Here is a 15,364-nt window from a genome sequence, read left to right on the forward strand (position 1 = left end):
TTGGTGTGAAAGGCTACTAAAGGCGGATGTGGAAAGAAATGGGACTTCTAGTTTACTTAAACACGTAGGTAGGTGTCAAAAAAACCCGGATAAGCTACAAGATCCAACTCAAACCAAATTGAATCCAAAGAAGGAGTCAAATGGGGATACTAGTGTTAAAACATGGAAACCCGGATAACCTTTTTGTGGTAGGTGAACTACCTTTCAAGTTCGTTGAAAACGAGGCTTTTGTGGAATACATCAATGCACTTAATGCTAAGGTCGTGTTGCCATCTAGACATACAATATCCCGGAATGTTTCCAAATCTTACATAGAAGAAAGAACCAAAATGCTTCAATTTTTAAGTAACCCAAAGACTGCTATACATTTGACAACGGACACTTGGACGTCTTCTTGTCAAAGGACTACTTACATGGTGGTCACGGCTCACTTCATAGACGAGAATTGGATGATTTTGTTTAATTTTGTTTGTTTATGTATCTTTGACAAATAAATCATATGAAAGGGATCTCGATAGAGTACCGAAAAATTATGACTTTGAAGTTGCAACCGAAATGGTTAAATTCTTTGAAAAATTCAAAACAAAAACAGAGCTTGTTTCGGCTACATCAAAACCTTTGGTAAATCTTTTTATTCGGGAAGTCTTAGATGTGGACATACATCTAAGAAAGTGGTCAACCAAACCAATGTTTCTCGATATGGTAAAAGATATGAAGACGAAATACGACAAGTATTGGGGTGCATACAACAAGATGAACGATTTTATGTACTTTGCGGTTTTACTTGATCCTACCACCAAATCACTTTTTTTGTTACATGCTTTTAAAAAAATGATCGGGTACATGGAACCGTCATTGACCCCCGCGGGCATAGACATAAAAGCACGTCAAATGGTCCAAGAGGTTGAGAATAGGATGGAGAATTTATTTATGACCTACTTGGAACGATTTGACAACGGTGGATCATATCAACAAGAGACTAGTCAAATAGTCATTGATGTTGATGATGATAACGATTTTTTCGGTGATTTTCTTTGTACAGGAGGTAGCAACTCGGATCCAACGGATAACGAGTTACGAACTTATTTGAAAGAGAATATAGTTAATTATAAAAAAGATTTCTCAATTCTCGGGTGGTGGAGAGTAAACGCAATTAGGTTCCCAACAATTGCTCGGATGGCGAAAGGTGATTACTTTTTTTTAGTCTTTCATAGTTTCTTTATAAATTAATGTTGTTACCATTTAATTCTTTGTTGTTAGACATATTGGCGATACAAATCTCAAGTGTAGCGTCCGAGTCTGCGTTTAGCACATGTGGTAGAGTTGTAAGTGAGTATCGGACTAGTTTATCGACGTTGATAGTTGAAGCTTTGTTATGCACCCAAGATTGGGTGAGAAAGTCTACAAATCCGATAGTTGACAACGTTGATGACATCTTGAACGATGATGATATAGCTTTGGGTAAAAAAATTACAATCTTTGTTCTTTTTTTATACAATTATTACTTTTTATTAAATACTAACAACATTTTCATTTGTGTTTATGTAGAGATTGCACAAGCTTTAAATATGTTACATATGGATGACAATGATATGGGGAAGAGGCCAATGGAAGATTAGATTATGATTTTATGAAGTTTGTTAGTTTGAATGATTTTAAAGTTTAAACTATGATTTTTGTTGTTACGGTAATACTTTTGTATGTTTGTCTTAAAATTGTTTAACTTTTGTTGGTGAACTTGATTTATATGTTAGTTGCTTTTATTTGGAAAATTAATTTTTGCAAGTGATAATATTATACATCAATGTAGATTAGTTATGCATGAAACGGAAACATATTAATTTTGCAAGTTATAATATTATACATCAATGTAGATTACTTATACTCTATGCAATTAAAGTTGTACCGGTCCAAACGGGTCCAAAAACCGGAAAACCCGAACCTGGACCCGGACACGGACACGGACACGGACACAGACACGACTCATCCGGTCCGGTCCATGGTCCACAAAATCCTCCATAACCGGTCTGGTCCAAGAGCCGATCCGGTCCGGTCCGGTCCAAATGCTCACCCATAGTTTTGACATCCATTTGCCATATTTCATAGTCATGAAATGCAGCAATGGCTAACAATACCCTAATAGACTTAATCTTGGCTACTGTTGAAAAGGTCTCATCATAATCAACTCCCGGAGTTTGAGAAAAGCCCTTTGCAACCAGTCGCGCCTTATACGTGTGTACATTACCATCCATGTCGGTCTTCTTCTTGAAGATCCATTTGCACCCAACTGTCTTACGACCTGGTACATTGTCAACCAAGTCCCAAACCTGGTTGTCATACATGGACTGTATCTCGCTGTCAATTGCCTCTTTACATTTAGAAGACTCGGGGCCTACCATGGCTTCCGCATAGCTGTTAGGTTCATCCAGACTCACCAGTGTCGCATCACTGATAAGTTTCTCACCCTCCGCAGTAATATGGAAACCATAGTAATGCTCAGGTGCATTCCTAACCCTTGTGGAACGCCTCAGAGGTACAGACTCGTCAATTGGATCAATAGGAGTTTCCTCCTCAAGTTGATTGCTAGGGTTTGAGGTTCCTTCACCACTTGACTCTTGAATTTATTCAAGGTCAATTTCCCTCCCACTGTTTCCTTGGCTTATGAACTCTCTCTCTCGAAAGACAGCCCTCCTTGCTACAAAGACCACATTCTCACTAGGTCTGTAGAAGAGGTAACCAAAGAATTTATGTGGGTAGCAGATGAAAATACACCTCTCACTTCGAGGTTCGAGCTTATCGTGAGTCTCGCATCTCACGAAAGCTTCGCAACCCCAAATCTTGATGTGGGCTAGATTAGGAACTTTTCCAGTCCACACCTCGTGATGTGTTTTGGCAACCTTCTTTGTAGGGACCAGATTAAGGATATGGGCGGCAGTCTGTAAGGCATACCCCCAAAATGAGATTGGTAACGAAGCTCGACTCATCATGGAACGAACCATGTCCAACACGGTTCGATTACGCCTCTCAGCTACACCATTCAACTGTGGTGTCCTTGTTGGATTAGTGTCTAAGTCCATAACTATTATCGGTATGTACTTGACCCGAGAGTAGCATGGTCCATTTGGGTTGCATATCATCAGGGCAATTTGTTAGGATGGACTTTTGAGAGAAGATGTTATATATGATTTATTAATAGATTATAAGTTATAATATATAATATGAAATCATATGTTTTAATTAGTATTGATCAAGAATTAATTTGGAATTAATTTAGTGATCAAAAGAGACTAATTAAATCTATGGGGACTAATTATGTTAATTAGTTATATTTATATGTGTTGGGCTTATGATCCATGTTGGACCAAGTTTATGTATGGATACATAAAGAGTTGGGCCACATGAACCATGGATCATTAAACCCATGGGTATGGATTTGGGTTATGGTTTATACCCATGACTCTTGGATTCCTCACACAAATAAATAGATGCTTCTAACCCAAAAATCGTGACTTACTCTAGTCTTAGAGTTCATGGAGTTTTTGGTGCATGAAGATTCTCTCTCAAGTTCATTCTTTGTCCATGATGTGTTGTGATTCCACTTGAGGCTTCCACACTATTGGAGCTAGGCTCTTAAGGCTAGATAAATCAAGACTTCAAGCTCCACAATAAGGTATGTTATCCTAACTAGATCCTTGTGTTGTATATGACAATTGTATGCTAGTTATAGGTAATACCTTGGAAAGTTTATATTTGCATGTATAATAGAGAAAACATAGATCCAAGGTATTTAGGGTTGCATGAACACCTTAGGAGTGTTAGAATGCTCAAAACCCAACAATGGTATCAGAGCCTAGGCTTGTTTTCAATTATACTTGATGCAAATTGCTGAAAAATGCTGAAAAAATTGATTTTATGCTGTTCTGGACAGTGGACTCGTCGAGTCCACTGATGGACTCGTCGAGTTGGTTCATGCACTCGACGAGTTGGAACCCCAGACAGCATATCTTCGAGTTTTAAGGCTGGAATTGGTCTAGAATCATTACCTTAAACTGTTTGTGACTTATAAAACCTGTTTTTGATGTGGTAATGATCATTCTAATCCAATTCACAAGATAATTGTCAAAAGTTTCATGTTTTGTATTAGTTTAATGATTAGGCTAATTACATGAAAATTGCTTGATTTGAATTGTCTTATTCATATGAGTTTAATGAAGATTATGAATATTGCTAGACATGTTTGTGATAGTTTTTTTCAATCCAAATTAATCTAAAAGTTATTCATAATATATGTTTTAGTAATTTGTCCTCAAGTTATATGAAAGGTCTCATTAAAAAGTAACTTGTCCTCAAGTTATGGATGTTCAAGAGTCTCTTCATTTAAGTTTTTAAAACCTTAATTAAACTCATCAATTATGAAAATCTAAGAGTTTTGAAAAGTTTCAAAACTTGCCCTCAAGTTTTGGAATTTGCAAAGTCACCTCCCCATGTATACTTTAATTCCAAATCAAACCCAAGAATTTTAATAGTTTAAAATTAAACCCTTATACTATTATAATATTAAAAGTTAATGATTATATATATGTATAAGAGTAAAGTCAATCTTACCGTTAGTAGGCCTCATTCACGAAGCCAGTCTCTAAGGGGGGTATAACGTTACTGCTTATAAAATGGGAGTTTAATGGGTGTCCATTCTCACCCACCGCTTCCTTGACTGGTGGAGGGTCGTTAGCCGAACGGGTAGGAAAGGACTATAATTCTCCCTTCATTAAAAGTATAATGATAAATACTAAGTAACTAAACACTTATAAATTCCCAATCTTAGTTACTTAGGAAAATGTGAATTTGGTGCTAACCCATGAAATTAAACTTTGCACCCTTGTTAAGTCGTTAGTGGAGCGTGTGTGGTTAACCGGCACACTATCATAGGACTGATAATGTGTAGCAAAGGGTGAATTAAGTTTTATCATAGATCGGTGGAGCGCGTGTGGTTAACCGGCACATCGATTGGGTGATAAAATTAAGGGTACCAAGTCAATTTACATGGTTATTCACACCTTGTTTGTGATCCTCGGCATCCCAATCACAAACTTGAGAGGGCACAATCGAGATTTAAACATGCCATTGAAAGTTCATTGAATCTCAAAAGATATAGGAGTTTCAAATCCAATTAAAACTTAATAATTTATTTTGTTTTTCATGGTGGAAATTGGTAAATCGTCATTTACCTACCTTCAAATATTTTGTAGCTTGGATTACGGCACCCCTCTTCCAAGTTATAAAATAGTTTGTTGGGTCCTAGCCTTAATATTTCATATTGGGTGTTATATTAAGGACTTTAAATCAACTAAACTTGAATTTCTCCCATTATAGATGTCTAGTTAAGACAACTACGGTCTTCCCAAATCTTTAGGAACAAGCTATCCTATTGAAGATGATATCCCACATGGCAAATAAGGTGAAAGATTAATCCCTTTGTTGTGCATTAATGGGACTAGAAATCATGATTCACTTCCTCCATCTCTTCCAATTATTCTCCCTATCCCACAAGATCAAATGCTTGAAAAGTTCAAGATCACTCAATCCCTATTGGCAAGCCGGGAGAGTCGGGTGTCGAAGTCTCGAGGTAGTTGGCTGTTGACTTGGTTCTTCAGTCACACCCTGATGACAGATCAAGACATGACCCTTAATGATCTTACCTATTTGCTTGATGCTGCTAAATCAGCAATGATTTGGGGCACAGGTAAAGCAAAATTTGATTGGAAGATCAACTTCCCAAACTTCCATGGACATTGACAATGGTAACATTAGAAGTCCAGAAAAGCTATCTCTTCCCAATGGAAAGGGATCGGCCATGGTGAAGTCATTTGACCTAATGGTAAAGAGAAAGGATAAGTCTGAGATAGTCTCATGTACCATTTCCAAAGATTCCATATGTTTCTTTTGTCAAAATAAGGGGCATTGGTTGCGAAGCTGCCAGATTTACCTGAAAGATCTGGTAAAGTCAAAAGTTTGACTCTACTTCAGGTAAAGTCTATTATCTAACTCTATTAAGTATCTTTTGGAGATTCTTAATACATAATGTAATCTAATTATATTTTGATGTTTTAGAAAATCAAAGGAAGCTTAAAGAAAGAGTATGTTGATTCTGATCGCGAAAATGGTTCGGTGATCAGAATGTTGAGCAACTGCTTAAGAGTTACGATAAATTGCTTAGGAATAGATATCAACATAGTTTTCATATGTATTTGCATTGTAAGGATAAGATTTTTCCGCAAGTTTTAAAATAAAAAAAAGGTTTTGATTTATTTATTTTAAGTATCCTTACAATGGCATTTGTGAAAAATTGTTGTTTATATGTTTCCATTGAAAGCAATATTGGAAAATAAAATTTGATTCTTTCATTTATGGTAGTGTCATAATTTACCAAATAAGGAAAGATTCTCATCACCCAAGTTTCAATTGGATAGAAACTTAGAATCATGCAAGTTGTACTGTGTGATGAATGAGAATTTTCATCTTTGGGAAATCAAGACTAAGACCTTGTTCACATGTATGTGTGAGTTGAGTGAAGAACTAAAGGATTGGGTACACTTGGTTGTGCGCTGATCAGGTTCACCACAAAGGTCAATACGATTATTCGTTATGATTTACTAAAGTTTAGTAAATATGGTTATGCTTACAAGTTTAAGTGTAATTCTGAAACATTGGAAAACTTTCAATGTATGTCAGAACGGATAAGAAGAATCAAATAAGGTAGAAAGATAAAAGTTTCTCCAATCTGAAGAGATGGGAGAGTACTTGAGTATCTTGTTTTATGATTATCTTAGTGATTATAAAAACTGTATCACAATTGATCCTCTAAAGACACCTTAGTGCATTTGTTTGGCTAAGGAGAGGAATCATGAATGGTCATATCAAAAGATAAATCATACTTCGTTCCAAAACAAGTCTTAGAGTCATACTCTAAGATTGTAACTTGAGTGACATAATTTTAAGAAAGGTTTATAACACTTATCAAATGTAGAGTAACATGTTTCTTACTCTTGTAAATTTGAAATTGGTAAGTTGTGATGTTTTGGATAAAACAGAGACCAACTAAGACCAATTGTGAGAAGTGTTTATCTTGATAAGAATCCGCACTAACTCTTGAATAATTCGTTTTGTCAAGGAATTGTTCTTGACAAGAGAATCTTATATGTCAAGAGGTCAGTGGGAGTCTTAAAAGATCGTAAGATAGTTTCAAGAACTAATCAAGAATATTGTTAATCACTGGCCCACGACTTGAGGTTTGTAACCTATCGTGTTGACATATTCTTATTTCCGTGTCTATTCCAGTTATAAGTTGACTATGCTTGTGAGCTCTATGAGTTCTCAATTGTTTGCATAACTGATATTGCCATATTTATACACATTTTTAGACAATATTTATTTACATTTTTATTAATATTTTGGTTATTTGCATATAATTATGATACTTATAAGGATAAATTGTAATTTGCAGCCAAAGTAAGGCATTTTCGAAGTAAGGGACCAGAATTGATAATATTTGGAACTTTGGAGGCTTGAAGGGAAGAAGGATAAAAAATTCCACCAAAAAGACATGCTCACAACATGAGTAACTTGATGTTCACGACGCGAATCGATTGTTCCAGAAGATTTGCATCCGGGTGGAAGAGTCCTTGTCGAATACGAAAAGATCGCATTCACGACGTGAATCCTTATGGTTCACGACGTGAACACGGGAAATCAGAAAACTATAAATTCCCTTGCCTATTATGACTTGGAGAGTTTTTTGGCTGATTAGAAGGTTACCTGAAGACGATTTTGAACAGAATAAGAGTTCTGGAAAGGGGTTTCAACATCAAAAGGAGTAAAGGTTCATAATTAGTTAATTAGTTTGATAGTTATGAACATGTTTGATAACTTGATTTGTTTTTGCTTACTTGTTACTATGAGTAGCTGAATCTAGCAGCTCTTGTCTAGCTAGATGAAGCTTCTGAATTATGTTTTAGCTCAATGACTATTGAATTTGATTAGTTGGTAAATTGCTTGTGTTTGATTATCATTACCTAGCATGTTATTTTAGTGTCTTAGTTGCTTAAATTCATGTTCTATATAGCTTAGTGATTATTAAATTACATGAACTTGAAACCTAGTAATTTAGTGAACACTGAATTGCTAGAGCTAGGATCGACCAAAATCTTAGATAAGTGATAAAAGTAACTAATTTAGCTGTGCTAGAGGACATAATTTATGACCATAATTGTGTTTGCTTAGATAAATCTCACATAGCTCACCTATAATTAATAACTAATTCTGTGTTTTACTTATGTATGACTATACAAGGTAGTCCATGAATTGGTAAAAAGATTAGTAAATTTGGACTTGAATTGCTAATTACATAATAATTGGTGACCAACTTTGATAATCCATAATTATTAGCTAAACATAAATAAAGAAGTGGATTCAAACTAGACAGGAGTGTCTTTAATTAATTGATTCAATTTTCTGATTTAAGTTCGTCTGGTCTTGCAAAATCAGATAAAACCCCCTCTTTGCTCTAAAATTAGGTCAATTTAATAGTAGATAAATTAATTAGTCAAAAATTGTTCCCTGAGATCGACACCCGACTTACCCAACTATTCTATAATTTTGACTAGGTACACTGCCTAGGTGCAATTAGTTAGTTAAGGTAGTTAGGTTATAAATAATAAAATTAGGTGTAGCTATTTACACGCATCAAGTTTTTGGCGCCGTTGCCGGGGAACGGCTTATTTGATTTGTTTGATTTATTTGCTTTAGGTTGATTGATCCTTTTTATGGGGTAAAACCTGCAAAAAGTTACTTTTTCAGCCTAGTTTTTTTCCAGTACTAGGCTCACGACGTGAACCTTAAGTTCACGACGTGAGTTCAGTAATTTTTAGATTTTCTGCGATTTTCTTTTCTGTTAGCTTTTCTGCGACAACACGAGGTGGTGGTATTTACCACGACGTGGTGGCCAGTCTGTAGGAAATTTTTATTTAGTTTTTGTTCAGTTTTACGTTTTTATTTTGTCTGTTTTGCAGGAGTTGATGACCAGAGGATCCAACACACCTTTGGTGCCACCACTTGAAGATCCGGAGTCTACGCTGCACAAAAAGAATAATAAGAAGTCGCCTTTACAAGAACTGAAATCAGCCTTTTCAAGGAAGTCAGGAAAGAAAACGGGAGAATCGAGTTCAGCCTCAAAGAGCAAGTTTGAAGTCTTCGATCAATTTCCTAATCCACACGAGTCTGAGTACGAATCAGAAACAGAATTTGGACTTTATACGAGTGAACCCGAGAACGAGCCGGAGAACGAAATGGCGAACATTGATGAGATGGCCATGGGGGACTACAAAAAGCGCATTCGAGATGATGTGGGGCCGGGTTTAGTACATCCTACGATTCCTGCCAATGCCACATTCGAGTTAAAGGGACACATCCTTACTGAACTTAAGGATATTCCATTCTATGGGAAGGATCATGAGGATGCTTTCAAACATTTAGACGAGGTGAATGATATTGCGGATTATTTTAATACTCCTAATATCCCAAGGGAGACAGCTTTGCTAAGGATGTTACCAGTCACTTTCAAGGGAGCTGCAAAAGACTGGTTGAAGGCACTTCCATCTGGTACAATCACCACATGGGCCCAATTGCGTGGGAAATTTCTAGATCAGTTTTTCCCACCCTCCAAAATCTCTAAACTCAAGAAGGTGATTGCCAACTTTTAGCAAAATCCGGGGGAGTCATTATACGAGGCATGGGAGCGCTACAAGGGGTTGTTAAGGAATTGTCCTCAACATGACCTCAATATTCAGCAAGAGATGTCGATATTCTATGATGGGGTGAATGTCATGACTAGACAACTCCTTGATTCGCAAGGACCACTAGCGAAGAAGAAACCAAATCAGGACAAGGAGCTAATTGAAGAATTTTCAAAGCATTCTCGTGAGTATCACAACCCAGGGCGTGGTGGAATAAAAGGCAGTGGAGGTGCACAAACTGAAGAGATGGCTGCTATCGTGGCAATGCTTAACACTATGGATAGGAGATTGACCCAAATGGACCAATCAATTCATGCAATTCGAGTTGGTTGCGAGAGATGTAGTGGCCCACATTTGACAACAGATTGCAATATGGATGAATATGGAAACAAGAAAGCTCAAGTTTGCTATTCAAGTGGGGACAAATACGATAAAGATTGGAGAAAACCAAAGAAGGAGTGGCTGCCTTACGATGAATACAAGAAGCAAAAAGAAGAGAAATTTAGGCAAACTGGCCGGGGCTTCTACCAAAGAGAGCAACCACCAGCTGAGAAGAAAGTTGATATAGAGACCATGTTAATGAAGTTTATGGAAGCCTCAGAAAAAAGGCATGATGCTACTGATACTGCAATAGAGGATCAAAGAACTATGATGAAGAATCATCATGCTATGATGATTGACCAACAATCATTATTAAAAAGTCAGCAAGTTTCTATCAATAACCTTGAAGTTCAACTTGGTCAACTTACTACTTTGGTAAATAAAAGATTGTCTCCACAAATTCCTGAAAAGAATACTCAATCTCACGTCATGGCCATTGATACTGAAGAAGAGGCGATTTCTGAATTCCTAAAAGCATTAGAAGTGGAGCCAAAGCCATCTGAACCAAAGCCTAAGAAGACAAAACTCGAAAACGAAGAATCTGCTGAAACGCCAGATTCACGTCGTGAGCTCGATATGCTCACGACGTGGGCTCGGTCTGAACAGAATAAAATCGTATCTGTTCCAGCTTATAAACCGCCTTTGCCATTCCCGTCTCGAGCACATCTTAGCCCACTGGAAAGGGAACATCTGGAGTTTATTCAAAAAATAAAGGGTATTCCTATTAATACTCCTTTCATTGTTTCGTTTTCGAAAATTCCAGAATACGCGAAGTTCCTCCAAGACTTAATAGACACTCGTCAAGAATTAAGGAAAAATTCCAAGGTCATTCTAAGTGAACAAAGCTTAAGGGCTGTATTGGGAGAGATACCTAAGAAGATGGGAGATCCTGGACGCCTCACTCTTCCATGTGAGTTTGGTAATAATTTGAAGACATATGCTTTAGCCGATTCTAGGGCTAGCATTAATTTGATGCCTTTTTCATTTTACCAAAAGTTAAATATTCAGAGGATGAAGGCTACAAAGATGACAATCCATATGGCAAACCGTTCAGTGACTCACCCAAGAGGGATAGTAGAAGACATCCTAGTAAAAATTGGGAAATTCGTTTTCCCAGTTGACTTTGTAGTGATGGATATGAAAGAGGATGCTAATGTCCCCATTATTCTTGGTCGTCCTCTACTAAATACTGCTAGGGCTCTTGTCGATATTCGAGAATCCAAGCTCATGTTGAGGGTTGGTGATGAAGAAGAAACTTTTGGACTACAAGATGGTTTCCAAGGATATGATGTTCAAGGTGAAGTGTTCAATATTGAAGATGATAATGAGCTTGCAGAATTGGAGACACTTATGGAAGAAGAAATTAAAACAATTCAGCAAATCAAGCACACCAAGCCAAGAGCTTCTGTTCCACTTGTATTCGAGGTGTTTGCTTATAAAACACCAACATCTTGGGTGAGTAAGGAAAGTGATGATATGTCTAGTGATGAAGAGGAGGTTACATCAAAGGTGACTAGCCCAGTGGTGAAGGAAGAGGAGGATATTATGAAGCTTAAAAATGATGAAAAATTGAAGACTCAAGGGATCAAACGCAAGCTCGATGGAAACGAAGTCAAGGATAAGAAGGGGAATTCTAAAAAGGCGTATATTCGTCGAGTGCAAGCTTACAAGAGGCGTTTCAAGGAGCAGAAGATCCTGATGGTGGACTCTTCTGACGAGTCAACATAGGAGGCACGGAGTCCAGTTCACGACTCCTCAAAAAGAAGCGCTTCTCGGGAGGCAACCCGAGTTTGGTTTGCATTTTCTTTTTCTTTTTGCATTTTTTAGTTTTTTTTTAGGAAACCGATCATATCATCCGAATCACTATATTCATAATTACACACTGAGTGTGAGGTCCTTAAAAATTAAGTGGTAATAATTAAGAATCAAGTTAATAGACAAATTTGAAATTAATAAAAATTTTACAGTATTCACGACGTGAACCGTTTAGGATTCACGACGTGAGTCCTGAAATACACGGGACCACAGTTAAAGACAGAATCCAATTTGACCTAATTCATTTCTTATTCCCCACGAAGTGAACGTGTTCCCTCTGGTCCCCTCTCTTTGTGATTGCGGCCGACATTCTCAATATTCTTAGTCTGCTTACATAATTCATCATCATAGGTACATTAATATTCTTCCCATTGTTTATTATTGCTTTAATTGCTAGATTTAGGGGTTAGGGTTTACTTTTCTTTAGATATTAAAAATTGATACCCTAAATGTTGAAATCGTTACTGCATGTGCCTGCAATGTACTTAGAAATGATCTAGCATAAAACCCCAAGTATTGTATTAGCCCGATTTGTACAGAAATTAGACAATTTCACGGTGCGATGATGAACTCATGACGTGAATCCTTAGGGGTTCACGACGTGAATTCTGGACTGGACATTTTGCAGTTTCTTTTAATACTAGTCTTTTGGGATGTCTTTGTTGGTTTGTTTTTGTTTATTTGTATAGGAATGGGTCCCAGAAGAGAAGTTCCAACCGGGGTTTCTAGTCTCCACTCGTTTTACGTCTTTCTAACGAATATGTCATGGGATATTTATACGCGTTGGAACAATCGGTTGGGGTGGCTTTACAACCGGGAGATTGCAGTCGCACCCACCATGAATTGGACACGGTTGAGGGAAGTTGGACTAATGAATAGGATGTCCCCGTTTCTGACCAAAATATTTATTGGAAATGGTTATTCGTTCACTTGCTCGGGATGGCTCAACCTTTTTCGCATCCAAGAGCGGGTATATAAGGAGTTTTGTGTTGAGTTTTTCTCAACAGTGACATTCCATGAGAATGTCCAAGACCCCCATTATCCACAAGCTTTGGTATTCCGTCTCGGGGGTGAGTATCGGGAATGCAACCTCATGGAATTTTCTTGGGTGGTGGGGATATATAATCCCCAAGAGATGACTCCCGAGTTTGGCATGTTTTTGAGAGATGCAGCTAGAGGGTATGCGGATGATGTCATTGGGTTCGATTTCTGGCATAATATTGCCTCCGGAATATTCAATTCTGGAGTGTCCCCCGAGAGCAGCATTCGATCTCCTATCCACCGAGTTCTACACCGATTTATCACTTTCCCCATCAATCACAGAAGGCATGGGGACAAGGTGACAAAGCAGAATTTATTCTTTTTATGGTTTGCAGTCGGGAGTGTGTTGCAACATTCCCTATTTTTTTGGCACGCTTTCTGGCTGACTCTGCTGCCAGTTCTCGCCCCGGGAGCCCTATTTGTGGAGGGAATTTCATTACCCGTTTGGCCTGATCATATGGGTTGCTTGTTCCCGGTATCACTCGTTCCATGACTTGCATGGATGAGCATGAGTTTAGTATGGGTTATTTGGAGACCATGCGGGTGGTCAAAAATTATGGAACTCATTGGGGTATTTTGGGGTCGTATGATGAGGATGGTGGTGAGCAGCAGGGTGATCAACCCGCACCACAGCAAATGCCTCGAAGGAGGAACGTGCGAGGATGAGGAGAGAGAGGACAGCTGGTGCATACACCCGCACCCATGGTAGCATCACATTTTGGGGATGATATGACAGGGTATTTTGACCAGCTTTCCTTGAGCATGAACTGGATTGGTGGGACAATGGAGAATTTGGTGCAACATTTCCATGTTGAGCAGCCTCCTCATTTAGGGTACCACTACCCAATTTGCCCTAGGATGAGCGAGTATCGAGGCCAAGGAGGAGATGGGGCAGGCACTAGTGGAGCTCGGGGTGAAGAGGAAGATGATTGATCGCTAGTTTGGTTTTATTTATTTTAGTTTTTAGTTTTTAGTTTATTTGGTTTTAGTTTTTTGGTTCGAACACTTTGTACGGATTGTTGAACAATTGTTGGTTTATTATGTTACTTTTATTTTCTTTTGGTTGTTGGATTACAGCTTGCTAAGGAGTCTTGGGAAGGGAGTAAAGTCGAGTCAAGAGTCGTGATCGTCTAGTCAAGGTTCATTACACGTCTAGAGTTAGGAGTCGAGACCCACAATTAAAAATAAGTGTGGGGTGAGTCGAGAGAGAGGATGAGATTAGCAAGGAATCATAGAAATTCTGCAATCAGCAGTGTCTTTATCAATTTAGAAATTGGAATGGAATGCCAAAAGTAATAAGAAGAATGGGCATTCTCATTTTTCAGTCGCCCAGTTTTCACGACGTGATCATACACTATTCACGTCGTGCGTTGAGTTATTATAGATTTCAGATTCTGCATTCCTGCGACCTCACATCGTGAGCCTATATAAATCACGTCGTGAGTTTCCTATTTTCACTATTTTTGGGGTTTTTATGACCCGCATGCTGGCTATTTCCTCTACTATACGAAGTGGCGTATGCTTTCCCACATTATTCTATACATTTTGAAGATTTACACCATTCTTATGGGAGATTGAAGTTTCGATTCATTGCTTTTTCGCTTGTTGGCTCACTTACATCTTTCGCGAGTTCAAGTCCAAGTTCCTTATTTAGATGAAGTTCCATATTCAAGATGCACATGTCAACTACACGTTTGGAGTTCGATCTTGCCACTTCTATCCCAGGGGAGTCTGTTCCTTTTTCTCCCTTTTATTGCTTTTAATTTATTTTATGCATACAATGAGGGCATTGTATGTAATAAGTGTGGGGTAGGGGTAGAAAAAGTAAAAAAATAAATTGCTATAAATTTTAGGAAATTTAAAAAATTTTAATAGGTTTGAAATAATAATCTAATATTAGTTCTAGTAATAATAATTTAAACTCTAGTTGCTAGTGTTGCATGGGGATGATCCGATAAGAGCTTAAATGTTTAGTTGAGCCGGTACACGTTATAGTGCATTTGTGGCCTCCTTTATTCTAGTGAAATCATGGGACAAAAACACAACCTCGCTTAGTTTGAGGATCGCAATATGTTTAGCAGCCTAAACCTGAAATGTATCTAGGAAAGCTTAGGTAGTCATTGCACATAGACTAATATCTCTAACCAACAAGTGTTGAAGTAAAGCGCCCCTGCTTAAGCATGTAGGTTTTTGAGTGATATATATAAAAAAGTGAGTACATGTAAAAAAAAGAGAGAGAGAAATTACCAAAAGTTAAGAAATTGAAGAATTTTGGAGCATAAAAGTATCAAAGTATGAAGATCAAAGATCAAAACTTCTGAAGTTTCAAAAGTTGAAGA

General features: G+C 37.7%; 1 non-coding gene across 1 annotated transcript; it reads right to left on the bottom strand.

Annotated features, from left to right (window-relative positions):
- Positions 1 to 9,725: 9,725 nt before the first annotated feature.
- LOC145151581 (small nucleolar RNA R71) lies at positions 9,726 to 9,832 on the bottom strand. The gene has a single exon (XR_013732146.1). It is a non-coding gene; the product is annotated as a small nucleolar RNA R71 (small nucleolar RNA).
- Between the last annotated feature and the right edge of the window lie 5,532 nt (positions 9,833 to 15,364).

The sequence above is a fragment of the Lactuca virosa genome, chromosome 1 (genome assembly GCF_052849685.1).
Source record: "Lactuca virosa cultivar CGN04683 chromosome 1, Lactuca_virosa_CGN04683_v6, whole genome shotgun sequence".
In the NCBI taxonomy this organism is placed as follows: Eukaryota; Viridiplantae; Streptophyta; class Magnoliopsida; order Asterales; family Asteraceae; genus Lactuca; species Lactuca virosa.